Here is a 10,358-nt window from a genome sequence, read left to right on the forward strand (position 1 = left end):
TACAATTCATTTCACTGGAACATGTAGTCTGGTTTGTAATTCATTGCAATGTAATGTGATTGCTGTCTAATTAAATTTTATTCTTATCTAAATTAATTCTAATCAATTATGGGTTAATGGGATATCGGCTGAAATAAAAATTACAGATGACAAAAGTATAATTATAAAATGAAGTAGAGCTGTTATTACCCGGGTAGTAAACTTATCTGGCTATAATTCTATATGCTAATTTATTAAGTCATCCAAATTGTCGCTTAGGAAAGTTACCTCTGCTCTCCTCGCCTATATAGCGATAAACCGTTATTTGACATTAAAATGTATCATGCGATACACTGCCCCAGAAAATTAAAGATGTATGTAACAAGTAACACAATTGTTTATCAATTATGTAACAGGGAACTACGCATGTAGATCGATGTGTGTATTTGTTGAGCGTATTATGTAACAGGAAACTTTTAATCAATAATTACACGACAGGTGTCAACTACATACACATGTCGATCTATTTAGATATTACATAATCTTTATAGCAAAATTAAACCCATCAGGGTCAAAGCAATACAAACAAACACTACAATTAAACAAAATGTAACCCTTCCAAAAAGATGATTTGATAAATTGATTAACGAAAAACAAAGTTGACTTAGATAAGTTACATGAAAACTGAATAAACTTACTTATAAACATTAGTTATCGTAATATCTCTATCTATACAATATCATAATGACCAGCAAATAAATCACAACACTATTTGGTTTCTTTACTGTGTTTTTATTTAAATAAAATTTTCTTCTATTTTAGCGACACATATTGTTTACTAACGTAGTCGATAGCAACAAGAAAGTAATTCACATTTCACAATGTGAGTATATTACTGTAAGGTGTCTACATATGTGTGACAAAACCAAGAGTTTGTTCAGTGTAGTTGCTTTACCATATGTGTGACACAGCCAAGGATGTGGTCAGTGTAGTTGCTACACCATATGTGTGGCACAGCTTGGGTCTTCTCGTTTAAATATTCAATGTTTAGAGACAATACGAATTATGTCTTTTAATTAACATATACAATGTTTAGAGACTATATAGATTATGTCTTTTCATCAAAATATTCAATGTTTAGAGATTATATAGATTATGTCCTTTCAATAAAATATTTACTGTTAGAGACTACATAGTGTCTTTCATTAAAATGTTCAATTTTAGAGACTATATTTTTGGAGACTATATAGTTGATGTCTCTTCACTAAAATAGTCAATGTTTCGAGACTATATCGATAATGTCTTTAACTAAAATATTCAATGTTAAGAGACTACTTAAATGCTGTCTTTTCATTTAAATAATCTATGTTTAATGACTATGTTGAAGATCTATCCAATCGAAACAAAAAATACCACAGATACAATTAAGCCTGTCTCTTAAAATGCAGGAATATTTGATTGACATCAACTATGTTTAGTTTGATGTATTAATATTTCAGCAGACAGTCGGCATTTCAATGCGTATTTATTGTGCACTAATACTGGCAGACTTGTTTGTGTACTCAAATGAAGAAGAATCCATACGGATCCTTCTAAAAGTGAATCTTTAATTGTTTTCAAATTTCACTTTCAAAATGATTGACTTTGATCTGTCACTCAATACTCCACAATTCTATGAACGTTTACATGTCATATACCTCAGTGATCTTGAAATTAGGGATGCCACCGAAAAAAATATTTATTGGAGCTTTTGCTTATTTCTTGATCTGTTCCTCGATATTGGCATAAATGGAAATATTCAAACTAGAATCTATGACAAACGTTATGACATCAATTTTCCAATTGTCAATATACCCATTTTTCAGCAGTAACAATCCCTCTGCTCCATCATATGGCGTTTACATATCTTAGTTAATACGTTACGCAGGTACATGTTGACACTATATATGGACTTTATTAACAGGAGTAGAAAAATATGCTCCAATAGAGTTATGAAGAAGAACGACTGAAATCAACGCTATATAACAAGCAATACGATGTGTCGGCGTTTCAACTCACTAGCAAGATGTTCTCACGGTCTAAGAGTTTTGATTATTAGTATATTCCTTTCATCAGTAATATATACGATCGCGTTCTATTACCGATTGTGACAGCATGTAGAGCAGGTGACGTTTACTCTGTCGACGCACCCGCCTTCACTCCATTTGGATTTCAAGTTTCTATTCCTACCTTGATTTTTCTCTTTTAATCGATTTATAGTCCTGCAGATCGGTGACAAAATTGTCAGTTTGATTATAAAAGCACCAAATTTGCATGGTATTAGTTCTGGGTGTTTCAAACAATATTAGCTATGGACCCACCTTGAAATTTCAATATGGCGGCTATTTCTATGATGGCCGTCATATAATATCAAAATCAACATATATGACTTTTATAAGGACACATTTAAGATCAAATTTGCCATAGTAATAGTGATGGGTGTTTCGAAAAATATAAGCTATGGATCCAAATTGAAATTTAAATATGGCGGCTTTTTCCAAGATTACCGCCATAAGATATCAAAATCAACAGATATCACTTATAGAAGGCTACCTTCAGTAAAACTAAGTGCCCTATAATACCAAGTGTATGTCACATTTATATACTTAAGCCCAATATCAAAAGACGTGTGAGGAAAGTATAGAATAAAGGCAACAGTAGTATGCCGCTGTTCAAACGTCATAGTCGATTAAGAGAAAACAAATCCGGGTTACAAACTAAAACCGATGGAAACACATCAACTATAAGAGAAAAACAACGACACAACAGAAACGCTGAACTGCAACAAAAACAAACGCCAACATATATATAAACGGAATATTTGATAACAACTGCCATATTCCTGACTTGTTACAGGACATTTTAAGAAAAAATGGTGGGTTGAACCTGGTTTTATGGCTAGCCAAACCTCCAGCTTATGTGGCAATGTTAAAAGATATATCGCTAAAATGACAACACTACGTGACAGGAATACAGTACAAACAAAGACAAGAACACTGAGCACGGAAAAATGCATAATATAATAGTACATTACAATATTTAAAACGCAGAATAACAACGGACTTCTGCCGTGAATTAACGACAGCACAGGACACCAGAAAAAGTGACGTATTTTTGTGCATAGAAAATCGTCACTACGGTAAAATTATTGCAGAACAGTAGTCTACAACGAGGGATCACCTATAGACATTGGCGTTATTCCATTATTTAAGCTAGACTTAACGAGAATGTAAACATCTCTACTCGAACAGTTTTCTTTGTGATCAACTGTAAGAGGATAGTAATAATGTAACAAATTGCAGATGCTCGCTTCTTCTGTTAAATGATTATGTTGGTGTTAAACAAGCAACCTCCAAAATATGTTTGTATGACAACGATACTTGAAAAAGCTGCACATGCAGGTAGTTCAAAAAGACATGATGTAGGCAAAAGTCTTTTCCACAGTCATTACAACATTAGTTGATAATCGTTTGGCCAAATATTGAGATGCAGTCGAGTTATTCTATTGAGGCAAATACGACACCGTCCATTTCAAAGTTACTTATGTTTGTTTTCTCTATTCTTCTTTCATATTACATTTAACTGAACTTAAACCATTTCTTTGTATATAGGCCTTCTTCTGGATGCTAGGACCAAGACATGAGATGCCAAAATGACTAAATGTACAGTTTATTATGAACATACTATCTGTCAATTGTCTTGCCAGAAATGCATGTATGCCAACCTGGTATAATTAGTCAATTGTGCAACCATATCCTTACATGGTATAAATAAGTTAACAAAATGATAACACAGATGGCTTGCAGAAGAAGATTATGAAAGCATTAAATATATTTTGACAGCATTTAACGTGTGTAGAGCCAAGAAAAATGGTCATTCGCCTTTATATATCGGCCTGCATTGGCCAATGTTTCAGGAAGAGATCAAATATGTCACAACAATTCGAGATTCCATGAATACATTCCAACAATGTCTTAATTTTTTTGCGAGACATGTATCAAGTATCACTTGTGATCAACAGATTTTTGCTTCTGCAAAATCGGAATAGTGGAACTAGGCAAACACATTTCTAGCAGAACAAAGAATACAGTTTTGGTAAAGGTCTTCGTATAGAAATGGCATCATTGAAAACCTTATGTGATTAGTTAGAAAACAGTGGTTGAACAAGTGTTAAATCAAGGAAACGTAGTACTTCATGAACAGCAGATTCTTGTTTAGAGGCTCGCATGCATCATGAACAAGACATTTTCATGAGGTTACAGTAGGTGTACATTTAATTCTTATGCAAAGATACTGACATAATTTTTACTGAGAAACGAGACCCTGGTGAAAACTATATAACATTTAAAGAATGGAGTAATAAGAGGAAAAATGAGAATACACTTAACCACAAATAGTCTGGAGCATTAAGGATTGAAATGGACTTGTTGTTGTGAGATCATCAAGATAATGATCCTTCTGGGTGTATAAAGATTCCATTGTATTGCTTATTCATTGGTTCTTTGTATTTTTCCATCCAAATTATGGCTTCTAGTACCCGTGTGCGATATTATGCCATTTAACATTTTACAGTTTACGTGTTGCAAACGTGATTTGAAAATGGTAATTTTTTTTATAAAACCCATGAGTAGAATTTAATACGTGTAAAAGGAGAAGGTGGGGCAATCAGATTGACCATCAATATTGCACATCTACAGCTTTTAATGGTGTTTTGTCTAGAAATGGCCATAGTAATTAACAATTTTCAATCCACCTTTGAAATAATATAACGTCAGTTAAACCAAATGATGGTTTACATCAGGAACTGTTTAAAAGCAAACACACCATATTCTCAAAGCATGTGAAAGCTTTAGACCGGGGAATGTTTCGGCCTTTTACCCAGCGTGCTACTTCGAGTGAATGTTAATGGCATATACCCTATTGGATATTTATCACAAAAGTATAAGAATTTTGTAATGAGTTAGTAAAATGTGGTTGTCAGATATAAAACGGATGTCACGGTAGATAAAAATGCGCGAGGACAATGATGTTATGTACGGTGCTGTTTAAAATATGCGGGAAGTTGGGCAAAGACGAAATGGGCTGTCCTTAAGAATCGTTTTGAAAACTGCATTGGAGAAGATACTGAGGCACTCAAAAATCATTAGTAAAAAAAACCCAGATACTAAGAAAATGGATAAAAACGCTAAAAAGACTAACAGCAGTCAAGAAATCACTACACAAAAATCGAAAAATTGAGCAACACCAACCCCACTTAAAGCCGGGGATGACTTCAGGTGCTCAAGAAGTGTCAGCAGTTTATGTTCAACAAGTGACACCTGCCTAGTGTTCTTGTTTAAATATATTGATGAGTCATATCCAGTAATTAGGCATATATCATATAATAGTGGATTTATAAATGTCTGTTTTCTAACCCTTAGAATCACAAAATTTAAATGTAAAAAACTATTGGTACATGTAAATTATTTAAAAGTTTACAGAATGTAAACGTTTGAATGAAATAAGGTTTCCCGTGCCTGTACGATGGATACAAAAGACTTTCACTGGTTGACAACACAGACATTGAAAATGAAAGAGCAAATAACACAACATTGAAAATATAAACAATCCCTTTTAATCAAAACTAGGGGTCAACGCAGGTGTTCGGGAAGGGTGTGTAGTTTCTGGCCAACTGGTAGCACTCGTGATGTTACTCATTGCAAGTACAAATTCGGTGATTAGTCGTGTTTATTGATCATCTTGATGTTACCATAATTGAGGAAAAAGAAAGGATTGGGGCAAGGAGAAGATGAACATACCCATTATCATTTGTGATTCAGATGGTACCAAACGGTCAAAAAAATCCTGTTGGCGTCCTGAAATCGTTCATATGTTTCCATTTATAGGATCTTTGATTTAATTGTTTTGCAAGCATCATCCATGTAGCATGGTAACGCTATCCCTATACTATTGAATGAACTGTAAAATGCAATGCGATAGAAGTAATATCAGCAAAGCCTTGTCTTCATTTTCACTTTTTGGCGGCCATTTAGAAATTTTCCGCCATTTTGACAATGAAACGTCTAATATAACGTCATGCATTAATGTCAACGTTGGATTACCTTTTATATGTTTTTAGAAGATTTGGTTTGAAAATCATTTGCTTGAAATGAAACATCGATGTCAAATTTGGACTGAATGGTGGACATTTTTAAAATGACCACCATATTGATTTTGTCAGAGTTGGTCCATAGACTACAAAATATATATCTACAGTCGTGCAAAGTTTCATGCTTTTAACATCAAATCCACAATTCTTCTAAAAATATGCAGGAATGTGCTGGACTATTATAAGATTAAACACAGGTACACTACAGTCACCGTAATTCATCTTGCAAAAAGTAAAAACCATTCGAGTTTTCTACATTTTACACAGCTATTCCCTTTTCGAAACTTAAAGACAAATCGAAAGAATTGGTCCAATGTTGTTTCTTAAAAATGAATGGCCAATGTAGTTACAAATATCTTGTTTGAATGAGGGATAAATCATTCTTTGTAAACAACCACGTGGTTCTAGCAAAAAGTTCCCTGAAAAAAAGAGGCAGAAGATACCAAATAGCAAGGTCGAAAACAAACTGACAATGACACGGCAAAAAAAAACCGACCGAAAAACAAATAACTGTCCACAAGACACAGCATAAAAAACTAAAGACTGGGTAACACAAATGCAACAAAAGCTTTGGGTGTTCCCATAGTTCTCCGGAAGATTTAGCAGATCCTTCTGGATCCTTTTTCCAGTTTATAATTCCGATAGGTTTTGTGATGTACCTATATATATTTTCGTTGATAGATTAATCAAATGTGACCATCGATCCACTATCGTTGCCTCTGATTTATGTGTTTTAATTCAAACATTAATCGCATGCTTTACACATAGGGTTGTAAGACTAAAAATAACTATAGGAAAAGGAAAATCCGTTTATTCATAGCTAATGAAAGAAAATATCTACATATCTTGGTAATCTATTTACATAACAATGATACTGCCATTTATGTTATAAAAATATTTTTTATCTGAAATACAGAATTGTAAATGTATATTTTTACTAAATCAATCAGGGAAGGAACAAAATATAAAATCAGGTAAGAAACGGAGGGAAAAAAACAAATAACACAAACCGAGAAAACCCCTAAAATCAAACATTAAAATAATAATTACACAAACAAACTAATATCATCTGTATATATTTAAGATAATTAGACTATACATTTATTTTACTTCATAGTAAATAGTTAAACAACCTAAGTGATTAACTTTATTAATTATCAATGTAGTATACATTTGTATCCATAGTCAAATCAAATACGCGCACAATAATGTATATGTCATGTTGTTTCTTTACTGTTTTGTTCTATGATGGCTTAGCAAGAATATTCTGTTTATGATATAAAATGCCGAGTTGAGCATAGAAAGATATAGAACAATATGACAATGGGAGGCGACTGATGATAAGATAGTTGAATTACAAAATACATTTAATTGAAGAAAAGGTGAAAAAGTGTAGCAAATATTATAATATATCTTTCAAATCTGAATCAGCAAAGTTATAAAAGCTTATTTCAAAATAATAACATTTACGGTTCTAACTGTACTGATCCAGACTCGAATCTCGACAATAAATGCCTCTTTAGTGATGCTCGAGGCAAAATTATCTGAAAATCACAATCTTATACAAACATTGAAGAGCTGATGAACAGTTTCTAACAAACTACTTGTTCCACGTGTTAAAATATGTGTTGTGCAATTCTCATAATGGTCATTCTGTATTACAGTTCTTCAATCAATTTATGGACATATGTTTTTCTAAAATGATAAAAAAGGGTTAACAAAAGATTAATCAAAAATTATCTTCAACGTGTACCAGATAAATTCAAAAAGGTGCAGTCCTTAAAATCTAACAAAATCAAAAGCTCTACTATATCAAACCAAAGAAACGAAAGTAAAACAGCTGTCATATTTCTGACTTGATACAGGAATTTTCTGATGAAAATAGTAGGTTAAACCTGGTTTTATAGCTAGCTTTACCTCCAACTTGTATGACAGTTGATTTTAGTTTCGTTATATTGACAAAATTGGATGAGCAGACCAAATAGACATAATTAATTAACGTGACAATAATAAAGATCCAGCAGCCAAACAACACAACTGACTTAAAAATTCAAACAAACATACAGATAAGTATGACAAAGACGCCAACAAAAGAGTTTGTGTAGTTGATAGTACATATGATATAGTAAAGTGTGCATACAAACTTTCCCGATGAAATACAGATTAATGTTATATAAATGCAAGGGTATACAAAATGAAAGCAACACCATAAAAACCTCATGCGTCCAGGTCGTACCTCTACCCCACCCCACAGTAACACCAAAAACCAGAAACCCGAAAGCTGGATGTATAAATATCGAGCCACTTCAAGAGTCATATATGTATGTTTGTTTGTTTTGATAGATTTTCATTAGAAACAGATATGCGATTGTAGTAAAATCAACATTGAAACTCCCTCAGACAAGGTTAATGTAGGTGGTTTTGGACATACATGATTATACTGTAAATGCCCGTTTTCTTTCTTTTTTTCTTATCTATAGGAATATTACGCTCTCAGAAAGTTTCGACTCGAACGTAAATAAGATATGTTATACAAATGTCAAACTCGCACTTTTCTTATATTATATTAAAACAAAGTAATCTTTAAAAATAGCAAAACGCCAAAAAACGTCTTTAAACGTAAAACAAACACATAACTTAATCATGTCACGCGTTTCTTATATTGCATTGTTAATTCTTTTCCCATTCCGACACACTTATCACACAGAATGAAAATAAGCACCATAATTTATTATGTGTTACTTGTAGTATTGTAGTTATTAGGACAACTGTATTCTTTATCATTTTACAAGCCGATGATGTGTTAAAATACAGATACAGATAACTTAGTATTTAACGGTTTATGCACGTTTGTACAGAAGAGAAAAGGCTATTATCACGTAATCATTTCTGTTGTTTACATATGAATTTGTGAGTTGTAAATTATATAGCGTTGTATTAGCATAATTATTATGTTTCATCTAGTTCCAATAGATTTTGTTTCGTTGTGACTTATGTGTTCTATAATCTTGTGATTTTCCTCTCAATGATGGTTTAAAGGGGCATTAGCTGTCAATTTCATGTTTACCGACTTGACTCAAATTCTCACGTTAGGTTTATAACATACATTATAACGTATATCCAAATTACCAAAAGTCTTAAATAAACAATTAACAATGCATGGACTCAATATTGTGTATCAGCATTTCGTGCATATTTTAGTCTTCATGCCATCTAACTTACCATCAAGATGACCTCCAAAGACTTCCGACGGTTATTTAATCCAATATAAACATAAAGATAAAAGATAGTGAGTAATGTGTAATTGGATTTTATTATGTCTATTTGTTGACATTCGTTGACCTTTTAATAGCTGAACACGCCTAGCACATGTGAAACATATCTTCAGCAAAGGAATTAAATTGAAGGACACATGAAAACGGATTGAAGGAGGTTGAATTATTGACTTGCAATCATTTATTTTAGAAAGATCATTGGAAGTATTTTTTTCATCTCATTTTTACTTACGGATAATATTGAGTGTGAAATACTTTATCACATTATTACTCATATATATTTGAGTTTAAGAGTAAAGTAGATTATCACATTATCAATTATAGATTTTATTGGGATTTGAAGTAGAGTACTTGATCACATTATACAATAATATTTGAGGTAAATCGTTTAGAACTTTATAACATTATTCCTAATATATTTATTTTAGGTTGAACGTTAAGTAATTTATAACATTATTCCTAATATAATATTTACGGTTCAGAGTTTAGTACATTATCACATTATTTCTTATATAATATTTTAGGTAACGTGTTTAGAACTGTATCACATTATTCTTAATATATTTAATTTAGGTTGAAAGTTTAGTAATTTATGACATTATTCCTAATATAATATTTAAGGTTCAGAGTTTGGTATTTTATCACATTATTCCAAATATATATATATATATATTGTAGGTTAAGAGTTCAATACTTTCGATCACGTTATTACTTATAGATACATTTGAGGTTAAGAGTTTTTAGAATTGTAAATTTAGGTGGAAATAAATTAGTATTTGACGGTTCACCCTCAATTGTTTATTAAGGATGTAAAAAGCTGTGCTATTGAATAAGTACATAACGGTTTGCACTGCTAGTTTATCATGGATGTAAATATATGTTTGAATAAATTAGTAATTTAAGAGTTTTCCTCCAAT

This window comes from Mytilus californianus, unplaced genomic scaffold (assembly GCF_021869535.1).
Source record: "Mytilus californianus isolate M0D057914Y unplaced genomic scaffold, xbMytCali1.0.p SCAF_9, whole genome shotgun sequence".
Classification (NCBI taxonomy): domain Eukaryota; kingdom Metazoa; phylum Mollusca; class Bivalvia; order Mytilida; family Mytilidae; genus Mytilus; species Mytilus californianus.